Below are 15,519 nucleotides of genomic sequence, written 5' to 3'. Positions count from 1 at the left end.
TTCTTGGCAGGTGAATTAATATGGAATTTTTTTGTCGTTGTCGTACCTTTGTTTTGTATACTTACTGATGAATTTATTCCAGCGTTTTCTATTTTGATCCTTCCCATTTTTGTCTTAGTCATTTTGTGTTGTTCTTTTGTTCATTACACCTTTTTTAAAGTTATATTTTTGAGAAGGTTTGCAGTATTTATCACCTTTATTAAACTCAGTTATCATTTTATCTTCGGCACATTTGGAGCATATTTTTGGTTTCTGTTTCCTTTAAACAGTTGTTTTTCAATTAGTTTTGAAACTTTCACTTTTCAGTATCTTCTTAATATGAGTTTAAGTTCATGTAAGTACAGTTAAAATGTTGAATAATTTGCAATTAGCTGAAAAATCATGTTGACGTTAAACTTAACTTTGTTCGCTTTACTCGGTTTTATTGCAGAATAAATGGACGGTAGGAAGAATAAAGCTGAAGAAATTGTTTGAGCAGCCAGAAAATGACAACATCACAAAAGAAGAAAACGTTCGTTAGAATTTAAAAATTAAAAAATGCAAGTGCTTAAAACTTAAAGCAAAATTAAGAAGAGAAGCAAGGACCGAAAATACCAAGTGCATCACCACTATATCCAACCTAAATACAATGACATTAAATGAGGTTCAGAAGAATCAAAGACAATAAAATGATCTGATAAAAGAAATCGAAAGTTACGAGGTGTTAGAAGAAAGTATACAAATGCATACCAATGTTTCTTAACCGGACAGAGATTAGCATGGCAACAGATTCATGTGAGACAGGTGTAGCAGCTGATAGTTTATGATTTGCGATAATAGCAGCAGGATTTTTGATCCCTCTAGCTTTAAGCGAGTTTGGTGCAACTTTACTGGGGGGTTGCTGCTAAATCTTGCACAGAAAGACAAATGTGCAAAAAGTTTGATATTAAATGGAATTGCAAGTTCTGCTATAAGTAAACCAAATAGCCTTGATGATATGGTGAGTAGGCATTAAGAAATAACCAATAAGTCGGGATGAATTTAATTTGGCAGTCATCGCGCACAGCAGATACAAAGATATAAAAAAAATGCCTTTATAAAAAAAGGAAAGAAACAGACAAAGCCATAATGTTAATGAACTCTTAACAATTTTTGAAGGGTAAAAGAAAGTTAAAGGAAAAGAGATTTTGAGAACCTTACAGCGTTCAGGACATTTACGATAATAACGGATGTAAAGTGTATTGCATAAATGCAAAATCTTTAGCTATTGGAATTTTTTAATGTTAACTGTTTTAATTTATGCTACTTAAATGTAAAGTTTCATTGCCATAGAAGGTCAACAACGATATATAAATGATATAGAAAGCTATATATACATTACATCAACGACAAGAATGAAACAAAAACTACTTTAAAACAAGGAGACATTTCTAATCTCGAAATGAGCAAAGTCAAAGAGGAAATGACTGCTAATGTCGACAGTAAGAAAGCATTGATATTGAGTTCTCAAACACACGATTAAAAAGTCTGAGAAACTTTTTGCAACATATTATTAACCCTAACTCTAAATTGCAAGGACTCAGTAACTAGAGATTTATATAAGAAATCTACTGAATCGGATAAAGGTTTATGAAATGAAAAAATGTACATATCTTCCAAGACCAGGAAAAAACTTGAAAAAGTACTTCAACTGCGGTGTTAAATATGAGTTTGAAAGTGATATGCTATGAAAAGTCCATAAAACAATTGTAAAAATGAAAATTATGAGTTTCAAGGTGATATGCTACAGAGTCCATAAAACAATTGTAAATATGAAAATTATGAGTTTTAAGGTGATATGCTACAGAGTCCATAAAACAATTGTAAATACGAAAATTATGAGTTTCAAGGTGATATGCTATAAACAGTATATACAAATAATTCTAAAGATGACAAATACATAGGTCGGATATCAGCGTTCCAAATGAACATGACAGATTTTCACAGAATAAATGCAACACATGAATTTCACGTTACGTAAATAACGCGATGAGTGAAATGTCTTTAAGATATCCAAGTGAGTTTAGTTTAAATCTTTGAAGAAAACAGATATGAAAGATGGTACGCCAGTTCAATCAACAAAATATCACTTAATCATAAATAACAACTGCATTACACATTAAGGAGATCCTGTACAAAAAACCGAAGCAGCTGACAAAATCTTTGCACAAAAACTAATTGACACTCCTCAATCTGATATTTTAACCATGATTTCTTCGTGCACAATAAATTTAGGTACCGAAGATTTTGTACCCTTTTATGAATTTCTTCTGTAATGGCGATAAATTTAGACTCATTTATGAATCTTTTCTTGGTACAAAAGGATATTCTTTAAATTAGTCGTGTTAGCACTTCAAATCTACTTCTACAACATCACAAAAACTTGCATCATCTTTGCTTCTGCGATTACATTTATTTGTTGTTTGTTTGTTAATTTATAGCTCTTTACAGTCACTGGCTGTCACATAGCACAGTGATATCAATTGTTAACATTTTAGTACACAATGAATGGCCATGATATTGTCTTATCAAAATTACGACTGAAACTGCTATCGCTATTGTACACGAGATGTGCTTTAGCAGAACTATTTTGCATTATGCTAATTTCTCCATTAATTCAAGATTAATAATTAGAAATATATCATTATTCGTGAGAAGTTCTAATTCTCCTTTACGTATTTATAAGCTAATATCGTGAACTAGTCCATGTAGAACAATGTTGATATGCACTTAACATTTTATTCGCCTTCATGCGTTAAAGCACGGCAATGTATGGTTCTAAACGTCTCAGTAATAATGAGTTCTATTTGTGGTCTGATAATATATAAATATCGCCTCAAGATAAATTATATATTACATATTCCTTTAATTTATTGATACCATTTGATTTTTTTTGGCCCCGGGCAGAATTGTTTCTCGTTTTTTTACGGTCAATTGAGCGGGTTGCCGCGTCACGTGACCCCAACCTAAATCAGCCCCAGTGTCGCCTCCATTTCTTACGATTACACATGGTTGCATTCAATCTCTATTGAATACCCTGGCAAAAATAAATTGTAGATACTCCGAAAGTCATTAAACCTATACACAACGGTAAATTCTGTCAGAGGATTGGTACATAGTGGACCACTCGTGTGTTAGTCATCAGCTTGGACCCATCACCTTGGCATCAATTTAGGGTCGCTTTCCACATTCACTCAAGGTCAGCATCTCAACCAGACTGCCATATTGAAAAAAATAAGCTGACAAGAGACGATAATACGCCCCAGTTAAATAAAATGATGGCACCGGTTTGCTGTGGGTTTCGACCCAGCTTACATTGCATTGTCGTGGATGTATATACATTGACACTGGATGCATGAACCATGCCTAACGACCTATTAAACCGAGACGTATACTTTTGGTGATAATAAAACACCAGCACCATTATGCTGACAGAAAGCCGGTACACATAAAAAAAAATACTGCCTGCTATTCGTTCGTCAGTTCTATAATGGAGAGCAGCCTCTTTTGAAATACTGTTATATTGTCTATGTTATGACAAGATCTCACTGGATAGTTTCGTATTTTTGACACGTCCCTAATCTTTAAGGTAGAAAGCATGAACCTAATTATCACAAGCCTAGCATTTATAAATTCACACAGAAGCTAAATCTGTAATATGGTTTAGATTTACTTTGAGTTAGGCTTGGAAATGGGTTGGCTTGTTGGTGACTGTCTATCACAGTCAGACGATCATTGGAAATCAAATGCGTAACTTGGGCTGCAAATTAGCAGCCCATTCGGCTTACGTATTTACGTGTGTCTGCTACAGAGGTAAATATCTAAAAATCTAGATGGTTGAGGGGTGATGAAAAGTATGTTGATTTGTTAAAGTACTAGTGAACTTTATTGATGCATAATGCACATACTGATTCTTTTAGCTGCCTTGTCACAGGAAAATATTCAAAATAGCTCTTACTGTAAAAAAAAAGAAAATGAACGTAAAATTTAGGGGTTGGTGGCAGTGTTCATTCAGTATAAAAGCCACAAGTTGCATCAGGAATTAACCTGATTGCCGCAGTCAAAATCTCACATGTATGCTTACTACAAAAATCATTAGTTTGTTTTTATTTGTATTTTCAGTGTAAAATTATTCTCATTATTCTGCAATAGATCATTGTCGGATGAAAATTGATGAAAATTCACCAGATAAAGTGTCCAGTTAGACCGAAGGCCTAGCTATTCAGATTTATTATCATACACATTACATTGTCTCGTGGGGCCCCGAGTGGCTGAGTGGTCTAAAGCGCTCTCCGTCACGGATCACTGCCATCTCTCCTCTGTCTGCGTGGGTTCGAGTCTCGGGCTCGGCCAATGTGGATATGTGAGAAAGCTTGCCGGTAGCTTCTCGTGGGTCGGTGGTTCTTTCCGGGGTTTTCCCAGGTTCTTCCTCCACCATTAATACTGGCCGCCATGTATAGCCTATCTTGTGCTGAAAAATGGCGTTAAACCCTATAACAACAACAACAACATTGTCTCGTACTTACTCTGCGTATGAAAAATCTTAGACCGGAACGCGACAGACATAATTATTAGGTCAGTAATAGATGTCCTTTTTAAGCGATTTAATTCGCAATCGCGTGAAAGTTGTTTTAATTTATTTGTATGTGTCTGGTTTAAAAATAAAAACAACTAACTTTTAAAGTCTTACAGTCCGTTTTGTATGTTTTAGGACATTGAAAACGTTTCAGTCTTTACTATGTTTTGATTACTTTCAACGTAATTTAAATTATACAATGTTTGCTGTCATAGCATGCAGGGTCTGCGTGGGTTCGAGTCTCGGGCTCGGCCAATGTGGATATGTGAGAAAGCTTGCCGGTAGCTTCTCGTGGGTCGGTGGTTCTTTCCGGGGTTTTCCCAGGTTCTTCCTCCACCATTAATACTGGCCGCCATGTATAGCCTATCTTGTGCTGAAAAATGGCGTTAAACCCTATAACAACAACAACAACATTGTCTCGTACTTACTCTGCGTATGAAAAATCTTAGACCGGAACGCGACAGACATAATTATTAGGTCAGTAATAGATGTCCTTTTTAAGCGATTTAATTCGCAATCGCGTGAAAGTTGTTTTAATTTATTTGTATGTGTCTGGTTTAAAAATAAAAACAACTAACTTTTAAAGTCTTACAGTCCGTTTTGTATGTTTTAGGACATTGAAAACGTTTCAGTCTTTACTATGTTTTGATTACTTTCAACGTAATTTAAATTATACAATGTTTGCTGTCATAGCATGCAGGGTCACTTCGCACATTTAGTGAGACACGTCACAGGAGCTCGTATTTTTGCGTACAATATACCTGTTGGTCATACACGTAATACAGTATTATTTTTTACTATATGTATGACTGGTAGATACATTGTAAGCAACGATACCAGCATCTGTGTGACACATTACAGTCGGTCGGTGGAAGTGTAACAATTGATGAGTGTATACATTAGTCCCCCCCCCCCAATCAGGTACGTGTGTCAGCGACCTTGAAATATAAAAATGCTAATTGTTAAAGTCCTCTCTTAAACACAGCGTATACTCGTGATACAAGGCAGTATACATGCAGGTAAAATTACTCCTCTTTTTTATATCCATGATGCCGGATGTGAAGCTGCCTCCTATTAGAATAGGCGCATGCTGTGTGTCCAGTGTTAATAATGGTCAGTTCTGACTTGGACGGTAATGATTACCTGATGATATTTGGTCATTTAATTTATGCGAGAGGAAATTATACTTGTAAATTTTATGCATTTGTTTCTTTGGCTTCGTAAGGTTTGTCTTGTGGGGATGAAGGTAGGGTGTTAAGTTTGAAAATGAAAAGAAAAGGATGTATGTGGGCGTGTCATTGTGGCTCAGGAAATACAGGGGTTGGTTGTCAGATTACGAGAGACAAAAAGATTTGGCAGCAAACTTGGTTTTATAGTTGTTATTAATTTATTTATAGCTATTATTGATATATTTTTGTTCCATAGGGTAGATTATTAGATTTTGATGAATAGTGAGAAGTTGGCGTCGAAATGATACAGTTATAATGGTATGATCAAAATAATACTGATAAAACGCATTAAGAGATAATTTGCGACTGGGGTGGGTCGGTCAAGATTTCGACTGCCTAAGGGCCTAAGGGCTTCCACAGGGTTTAATCCAGCACTTGACGCAGTGCACCACTGTTTGCTTATTCCTTTACAGTTGAGCAGAGTATTTATTGCGGTGAAAGACATTTTTGTCATGCCCACCACATTGTTCAACGCTAATATGAAGTAATTATTGGTGTATCAGTATATCAAAGGTTGTCTAGACTCATCGGAAATGAAGTACGTTTCGTAGAGACACACCAGTGTTACTCATTAAGAATCCTTTCCTGGCTGATGGTAGCAAGAATCGGACCTGAGATGTTTGTCGTGTAAGCCCAGCATTATAACCATTGAGCCACCGAGGATCCAATGAAATCACACAATTCTACCACTTAAACCTAGGGGAAGGGAAACGAACGCTGAAACATGCTGCGGAGTTGGATTGATTTCCGCGCCTACCAATCCTCATTTCAGAATGCATATTAACAAATGTTTCTTTCCCAAAATACAGCAACAAATAGCGAGGAAAAGCCTCATCTTTTACACGGTTAGGAGAACCAAGACGAAGACAGCCCGTTCCAGCACCCTTGTTGGTACTGACCGATTTTATTACAAATAAAGACTATCCGGTCACCGCCTTTGTCTATGGACTGTATCATCTAAAAGACGCCAATCCGACCAACTTAGCCCCAGTAAGGGATGACGACCTGACATTTGTGGCTCAGCTCGTGGTTGATCACTTTAAAAATGACATAAAGGGGAAAAGTAGACCAAGACTAACCGCAAAAATATTGTACCGTGGGAAGAAAAGGTTAACGAGAGAGGCGCAAGAATAGATCGCGTCGTAAGCTGAAAAGGATTCTTAACGGATCAATTTTTCTGAAAGACATTGAGGACCTGTACATCACCAGTACCAGACTCGAACTCACGTCGGTTCAGCGGTAGCTGTCACGAACTCCTTGTTATAGTTCTGGATGGTGCTAATGCGGAGCCATGTACAACCCTATAGCAAATACATTATAAACTCTGGAACGGGCATAGTGGAGCACGTCTTGCTAGTGTTTAGTATTGTTTGGTATATCTGCAGGTCTGCGAACGGCATCTTCCACTTTCACCAGAAATTGTTTCTAAGAGTCAAGTGCTGTACTTGTCCCAAGGAAGTTGTTCATAGTCTGTGACCGTGCGCAATGGAAAGCCCAAACGTACATCAGGACCAAGTCGTTCATACGCCCAAAACCAGCCTGTATAAAGCCCTTGGGCCTATCGAGGTCAAATGTATACGAGTAGTGTCGGCCTTGGATACCTGAGCAATGTAATTTGTGTTTACGTTACTGCCGGTCTCATTCGTCAATGTCATTTTGGCGTTGCATGACTCACTAATAGGGGCATAAACAACCCCTTGATAGTAGTTGTAGGCTTTGCCGATCTCCCCTTACTTGCAGTTTATCTTCAGCCAGTATGAATCGGGAGAAACAACGCCAAACTAGGGACAAATTTGCTTACTGGCCCGCATGTCTTATGAGCTGGTAAAGGCGTTAAAGAACAGATCATGCGGAAGCTGAAACAGCCTGTTATTGTACACCAAACTGCCAAATTCATTTGGTTCTGCCACAATATCATTTAGTGGTTTTGCTAATTTTGTACCGTTTTGGACGGTAAATGAAAAAGTAAAGCTGTACTCGCTAAAATCTCAGGCAAGCCGATAGTAAGCTTTTCGTTGCAATCGTTTTAACAGTGTTATGGCTTATCAGGTCCTGTCGCTCAAGGTTTCCAAGGCCAACGGGCTAATAATGACTGTGGTCTCAGGCTCTTCCCATTACTATTATTGCTATTATTGTGTGAAATGGCTCCGTAGAAGAGTGGGTGGGGGTGGGATGAAAAGTCAGCAATTGTGATTAACATTAAGGTGAACAAAGACACTGGTGCAAGGACTATAATCATACAAGTAGGACCATACACTGTTATCGCGATTCGTGGTTGGTTCACAATAGACCTTCTAGATCCATTAGTGTAATCTATCTTGAACCCGACTACATGTACAGAGGCTAGTATCGTTGCTTGCAATTTACCTATCAGTCATAGATATACTAAAACAAAAAAAAAATACAAGGGATGACACTTCTCTCTCTTCTCCCGCGACCTACGCCATTTTCCCAGGTACCGATGCCCATCGACATGATCGCGCCTGATAAATAAGAGTAGTTAATGGGGGCTGTTTACGGACTATGGACAAATACATCACAGACCCCCCCCCCCTTGGGCACGTTTACGGGTTTACAGACAAGCCTTTTCAGCACACCCTACGCACGTTTACGGACGATGGGAATTTAGCATGGGGAATACTGGGCCTGTTTACGGACAAGGGAAAGTTGGGTTGAATAGGAATGGAACATGTAATGTGACGTCACGGTACTGGAGATTGGTAACAATGTGGCAACTATAAAATCGACTAACAATTTTGTTTAGGAAAGAAAGCAAATCTTTTCGAAACATACGAGTGGCACTGAAAAGGGGCTTTGGGTTTCTTCTATTTTCTAATTCCTTCTTTTCTCCACCATTTTCTTACTTATGTTATCGCTGTTGTCTTCTTTTTCATTTTTGTCCTCCTCCTGTTTTCCGTCTCCTCTTTCTCTTTCTTCCTTTCATTTTCTTCCTTTTATACGTTATTATTCCATTCTCTCTTCTTTTGTATGCCCTCTTCATCCTCCTTCTCCTCCTTTTCCTCTTTAATAAGTTCTCTTAAGCTCTCTTTAAAAGGGTCGATGACCACTATAGAGTCAAAGGGAAATGAACATGGGGAAATTGAATGAGCCACTTTGGCGTCAAGGGGAATTGAACATGGGAATATTGGGGTTGTATAGTCGTTATGTGTTAGCTCAAAATATAAGAGAAGGAGATAAAACCTCATAAAATAGACTAACTCTTACACTGTCAAAAATACTATGTGGAAAAACGTTAGTATCTATTTATAGTCACCACTGGTGGGAAATTCCTTTGGAAAAAACCTAGTATCTTTTTTAGCTACAAATTGTGGGAAATTCTTTTGGAGAAACCCACTATCTATTTATAGCCTCAACTTGGGTGACGTTCCTGTTTAAAAACCATAGCATCTATTTATAGTTACAACCTGTGAGAAAAACCAAGTCTATAATTATAGCATCAAAATGTCCAGCTTCAGTGACGTCACTGTACTGGACACTAGGGGAATAATGGTAGCAGTGTTGCAAGTGGCTGACCTGAATACGCGTTACTGTAGGTGGGGAAATGAATTTGATAGGGATAAAGGGAGTTTTATAGAGACAAACAAAGACCAGTACATACACATACAAACGTACGCGCGCACACATGCACACGAACAAACACACAAAGACAAACGTACGCGTGAACACAAACACATACACACACACTACACAGAGGGAAGAAGAGAAAAAAAACAAAAAATATACTATCCCCACAGGGGAAGAGAAATAAACAAACCCTAAATATATTATCCACACACGGGAAGAAGAAAAAACAAACCCCAAATATACTATCCACACAAACGTAAGCGAACGCATTCAAACACAATATCTACTATCCACACAAACGTAAGCGAACGTATACAAACACACACTCTACTATTCACACACGGGAAGAAGAAAAACAACCCCAAAATATACTATCCACACAGACGTACGCATTCAAACACACATTCTACAATCGACACAAACGTACGCGAACGCATACAAACCCCAAATATACGATCCACACAAACGTATGCAAACGTAGACAAACACACATACTCTACTATCCATACACGGGAAGAATAAAAAACAAACCCAAAATATACTATCCACACAAACGTACGCGGATGCATACAAATACACACTCTGCTATCCACATAAACATACGCGAACGCATACAAACCCCAAATATACTATCAACACAAACGCACGCGAACGCATACAAACATACAGTCTACTGTCCACACAGAAGGGAAGGAGAAAAAAACAAACCCCAAAATCTACTAACCACACACGGGAAGGAGAGAAAACAAATCCCAAATATACTATCTACACTGGGGAAGTGAAGAAAAACAAATCCCATATCTACTATCCACACAGAGGTGAGAAGTACAAAATAAACACAATATCTACTATCCAGACATTGGGAAGAAGAAAAAATAACCCAATATCTACTATCCACACAGAGGGAAGAAGAAAACCATTATATACTATCCACGCAGAGTGAATAAATAACTCATTATATATACTGTAATGGGAAGGAGTCTAGCCTCTAATTTTTATTTAAAACAGTTACAAATCAATTTCATTCGTCGCAAAGCTTGCGGTGGTAAAGCAGCATGAGTGGAGTACTAATACTATTGTCTCTACTTCATAGACGGGGTTACGACATCGTAGCTAGGTGGGTGGGTGTTGTCAACATTGATTTACAATATTAATTTATTCATTAATACCTATTGTTATCCAATAACAAACGACGACTGGTATGATTCTCCGGTATATTTCATATTCCCGCATAAATTGTTAATAAATCATCCATTTACCTCTTTCATTTCACGATGTTATTATGCCAGGAATGCATGTATAACTTTCCTTGGTATTAGCCTCGTTTCCAATTTTGGCACATTTGGAGTACTCCCGTCGTTATCTCGCATAATAGTTAGGGGTCGCTTACGACATCACTAATTTTTAAAGCTTAAAACATTTATTCGTACTGCAAATTTTGACCACTGAGGAATAAATTAGTCATATGCACAGTTTACTAACACTCTGGGTTATATAGGTTTTCAATTACAGTTTTTAATTTAGGTATAGTTTTCTTGCTATCGGTAGCAGAGTACGGTTGCCCCTGCAAGCAAACGCTGGCAGAATTTTCCTTGCGGTTGCTACCCAGCGAACGGCAGAATTTTCCTTGAGGTTGCTACCCAGCGAACGGCAGAATTTTCCTTGCGGTTGCTACCCACCGAACGGCAGAATTTTCCCTGCCAAGCGCAGAATTCTGCAGAATTCCGCGGGAGGTATAAAAGGATTGTCAGCGTCTCCACTGGGACCTGTTCGGGTTTCCGAGGGTCAAGTTACGAGCTCCGTACGTTCAGAAAGAGCGTGGGAAAATCTTTTACTATTATTTTACTACGAATACCATATAAGGAAGTACGCAAAGATAAGGTAACTCTTTTATTTATTATTTTCCGCGAATCAGAATTCATAGTTATTTCACAATAACTACCTGAATAAATGCAAAGAAAATAATGTTTCTTTTATACAACATTTTGGATAGATCTAAAACTAAGTTTTGAAATCGACATCTGTGTAGAAAATACCTTTATGAATATTCATTCATTCACTGTCATGTTTTAAATCAGCAACTTTAGCTTACATATCTTCTTATCAGTTAAATAGTATTCAGACAGTATTTTTATGACCCTGTGAGGTCAAGTCAAGGGTTTCTTGCAGACCTTGTTTGAATAATGATGTTTATTACAATTCAGTAGGAATAGGATATCAGATAATAATAATAATAATAATAATAATAAGTGCATGTTTGAAAAGAAAGCTGCTGAGTGTTTCTCAAAGCTCTCTCTAATAGCTAGTTGTTAAATTGTAAAGTTGCTGAGTGTTTCTCAAGGCTTTGTACATATGTTGTTAGTTATTTTGTTACAGTCACTGAGTGTTTCTCAAGGCTCAGTTTGAAATTAACCTATATAAATTTAGTGAAAAGTTAGACAATGCTTCAAAGTCTATAAGTAAACCATAATTTTAAAATAACATCTGAACACTAAACTTTGACATTGATAAATGTTATTAACAACTTCTGTCACAAAAGCTGTTGCTTAATTTACTTATGTCAGTCCAACTGCACACTACCATTGTGATATACAAATTAATGAGTTATTATTTGAAGTGATGTACCTGATGTTTCAGTCGTAAACGTTTAATACCATACAAGTCTGTGACTTAATAAATCACATGAAACTTAAATCTGAGTCTGCATTTCATCACTAGTCCCATTCTTATTGTAAGGATTCCTCATTTCATCAGAGAATCAGAGACCTCTTGGAGTTAAGGTCTAAGTTCAACTGGGCCTTTACTCTAATGAGAGCTTATCGGCCATAGAGAACATAGGGAGTCATTGAGTAGTCACCGGGAAGTTTAACGGCCAACGCTACCCCGTAACAATACTGTCAACACAGAATGAAGAAAATAACCCATTTTATACTATCAACACAGAGTGAAGAAGAAAAAGTGTTTTTGAAAGCACATAATCCCTCACATACAATGACCAACTGTACCAAACTTTACCAAACACCCACACGACAAGGACACTCCAAAACCCATTTAACCCGTCATTCTATGGCGTCGGTGTGTGTTTTTATGATGGATGAACAGACTGACAATATTACAGAGGGTTACCAAAATCGTTTACACAATGTAAACTTAGTTCAAGAGGAAACCTTTGAACGGCATGTGATGTGCATGTTAGGGACTGAACCATTTAGATTCGCTACTGGAGTACGATCATCTTTGTAAAGAAAGTACACTTATTGCTTCCGATAAAGAGGGTATAAAAACATACTATCATGCACGACCTTTATCACTCGTGATACAATAGATTCCGTAGAAAGAAATCAATGAGACTATTCAAACTGTGGAGGATTACCAACACTTAGTACGAGGACCGTGTCCCATGAATTGGGTTCGACGTGTGGTGCGTGTCTGAGTGACTTGCTTTCTGTGATTTCGTTTACCAGCCGATTCCTCGTGTGCTCTTTACGAACAGTACTTACCACCATCTGGATACTTCTCGACCTAGACTGAAAAAAAGATTCGTCATCTTTTACATACCGAAGATGTGTACCACTATGTGTGTGTAGCTTGTGACTTACACCCTCACTAGACAGATGTACGTGACTGAAAAAGTTGGGGTTTCGAGGCTTGGACGAAAGAAGTGGCCAATTATGCCCAAGAGTTGTGATCCTAAATTCAAACGTCCAGTGAAAAAAGTAACTTTTAAACCTGTGCTAGTGCCAGTGCCAGAAGAAGAAACCGACACCGATGAAAACCCATTCCCTTCAGGACATGATTGTCATGGACATTCCCGAAAGACCATTCCGGGAGGACACCTATGTGATTGTACCCAATGTAGAGACTTTAAGAACATTACATACTGTCCCTAGGACACCTTTGTTACCAAAAACATGTCGTACAGTGACATGATTGTATTCCACTTTGATCGTTGTGATGTGTATTTTATCGATGTACTTAACCATTTATCTTTAATGTATTTTTGTCTTTCATGTTGTTCCATTTTAAACATGTGTTGAAATAAACGTGTCCTGAAAAAGTATAAAACCTCTTGTCTTGTCTGTCTTCGTGTCAAAAAACTGACATTCCCTGCACTGTGGCTAATTCTACTGCTCCTTCTTCCTCCACTTTCAAAGTCATCGACGAATACTTTGATAGTGCTAGTTGGAAGGCCTTGAATCTTCGTCATCCCTTTAACATGTTAATTGCAGGACCCAGTGGTTCCGGCAAAACCGAATTTGTCAAACGTTTGATCGAACATAAACATCATTTGATCGATCGTCCACCTCAACGGATCGGTGTACAGTCTCCTGCGAGAAAGTCAAGGCGATTCCATCGTGTTTGTGGAAGGCATTTCCTGAGAAAACGACAGAATCGTGTCTGACCCCAGTCAAACCCATCTGGTCGTCATCGTCGACATGTTACGAGAAGACGAAGAAGAAATTAAACTCGTTTACTCGTAAATGGCATCATCTTTATGTCAGTGTCATTTACATCACTCAAAATTTGTTTCGAGAAAATAAATCTCATCGCACTATCAGTCTCAATGCTCATTACATGGACCTGTTTAAAAGCCCTAGAGTTAAATCGCAAGTGCATGTCTTAGCCAAACATTTAGGAACGCCTTGGCTGACTCATGCGTACGACAGTGCCGCTTGAACCCCACGCGTCTGTTTACTCGTAGATTTAAAACCCACCACCCCCGATTATTTGCGATTTCGGACCTATCTGTTTCACCACTGGTGCCAAGACGAAGGACCTGTCGTGTACACGTCCTCGTCGTTGACTAAACAACAACAAAAAAATCTCTAAAACCTCGGTCACTTTGGGTACGTCTCACACATTGTCAACATCACGTCCCTTCAGTCTCATCTTCGCATAAAATCGATTCATGCCTTATATGGCATCATTCGCAAAAAATCCACAAATACATGCTAGTGTCTTAGAAGCCAGTCTCAGATGAGTCTTACGATGGTTTATGGTGACAGCACGTGAATTACTGCAAGGCATCATTCACATTCCACATCAAACCAAACGTTTTTTGAGTGAAACAAAGTAACCTTGACGCAACTGGTCGATCCTCGCATCGACACCCATTTGTTCTCTCTTAAAATAGGGTCCCAATTCCCCTAAAGTTCTCCCCAAGACAAAAGCGACTCCTAAAACGCCAAACGGATCCAAAAGAAAAAGAGCAGTGGTGTCAAGACCAGGTCACGGCAACATACAAAGGAAAGCCTACAGATAAAAAGAACTACCCGAGGAAAGACTCCCAGAATACAGCTTCTTTCTGCAAGAGGCCACGACATACAGCGACGGTGATCGAGTTTCCAATAGCCTCAGGTTCTTCAACGTCTCCGCTGCTAGTGATGCCAGCCAAGCCCAGTTTGACACCCGTTCTTCCTCATTTGATGAAACAATGGAAATCCGCATCTCCAAGAACTTATCCTCCAGCGGTGACACCATCTTCCTCTTTTGCTGAAGTAGCAGTTGCTCACAAAGTACCTGCCCCCAAAATCAATGTCCAAGAGAGACTGGGAATGTTACAGAGTTTACCGAATTTATCCAAGCAAGAACTGTCCCGATTTCGTCCGTTGCGAACCTCTCCACTACGTGGGAAGCCTGTCATCAAGTGGATACGACATAAAGACAATCAGTGGCGACACATTCCAGAATAAAAAAGACCTGCGTTAAAGGATGTTGATCAGTGTTTTTTTTTTGCTCCTGAACCAAAAAGATGTCCCCTAAAAGAAGTGCACGCCACTCTGAGGCTTTAAAAGGAAAGAAACAAAGGACTGCCTCCTCGTTGGGCCAAACATTGGGACATGTCTGTCCTGCCCAAATCTCCTTCATCCATACGAAAACAACTCATTCAAACAGCATCCAAAGATGTCATCGATACCGTGAGTGATTGTTGTCTGAATGTCTTGAAAGGAACGATACCTTTGTCTAAACACCAGAAAGAATGCTTAGCTAAACATCGGCATTTTCTTCGCCAAATGGTCCAATAGAAAATCCCCATCCGTCAAAAGAAATAGATGATGGTGATTTGTGTTAGGAACTCTTGTCAAAGGAATAGGGGAGCCATGCTGGGAG

Source organism: Sinohyriopsis cumingii, chromosome 13, assembly GCF_028554795.1.
Source record: "Sinohyriopsis cumingii isolate HCF-2022 chromosome 13, ASM2855479v2, whole genome shotgun sequence".
Taxonomy (NCBI): Eukaryota; Metazoa; Mollusca; class Bivalvia; order Unionida; family Unionidae; genus Sinohyriopsis; species Sinohyriopsis cumingii.
The sequence above is the reverse complement of the archived record's forward strand: the minus strand, read 5'-3'. Positions refer to the sequence as shown.